Genomic DNA, 958 nt, shown 5'->3' with positions numbered 1-958 from the left:
TCGACATGTGTGCGTGTGTCGTGCGGCTGATTTTCAATGTCCACAAAGTCGGATGGTCCCTCCCTCCCTCCCTCCCTCCCTCCCTCGCGCGCGGTCGGCGAGAGGGCGGCACGCGCAATCACTTGCGGCGCAGTCACTTGCGCGCGCGCAGTCAAGCGGGCGGAAACAGCCAGTGGCGGCGGGTTTGCGGGCGCGGCGTGGCGGGACGCGGGCGTGCTGGCGGAATCTCGAGGGCGGGGCGATAGGACAAATGATAAACGAGGAGGACGGCGCAACAATTGATGGTCTCGAATTTCCCGTATTGGGGGCACTCGGCGGGGCTCGCTTTGGCGCGCCCGGCGGCGCCTGTTGGCCCGCGCGAAACCGCACGCGATTTATGGGCCGCTGCGCTGGTGGCCGCGCGCTTGTGCGCCGCGCAGAGCCGCCACACTCAAGATAAATTATGCTTTATTCAATGACTATTGAAGAGTAAATGGAATTTGATGTTCACTAACGCTACCCTTGGTACTGTGGTGCCGAGCTGGCGTCTCGCAATAGAGCCACTTCACCAACGGCACATACAACACTAGATAGTCTTCATGAGGGGTCAATTCTGGAGAAGGATACTCTTTTCTTTCTTGCCTCTTCTCACTCCCACTACTCGGGAGGAGGGCTGGCATATTAATAATATATATATATATGTATATATATATATATACTGTATATATTATTATGCAGTTGACCAAGTTGCCTGTTTTACTCCCTTCCCATTATAAATATTATAAAAAGGGATTAAAAACATGCAACCCCCTCGACCTTCCAGTAACGCAGCAAAGCGCCCACACAAAACCAATCTCATCTCCCCGCGCGCCCGCTCGCGCGTGGCACGGCGCACGACGTCGTCGCAGCCGCCGCCAGCGGCGAGACAACGGCGCCGCGCTGCCCAGGCGCGAGAGGCAACGATTGGGGGCCGCCCGGC

This window comes from Chondrus crispus, genomic scaffold (assembly GCF_000350225.1).
Source record: "Chondrus crispus Stackhouse genomic scaffold, scaffold_155, whole genome shotgun sequence".
In the NCBI taxonomy this organism is placed as follows: Eukaryota; Rhodophyta; class Florideophyceae; order Gigartinales; family Gigartinaceae; genus Chondrus; species Chondrus crispus.
The sequence above is the reverse complement of the archived record's forward strand: the minus strand, read 5'-3'. Positions refer to the sequence as shown.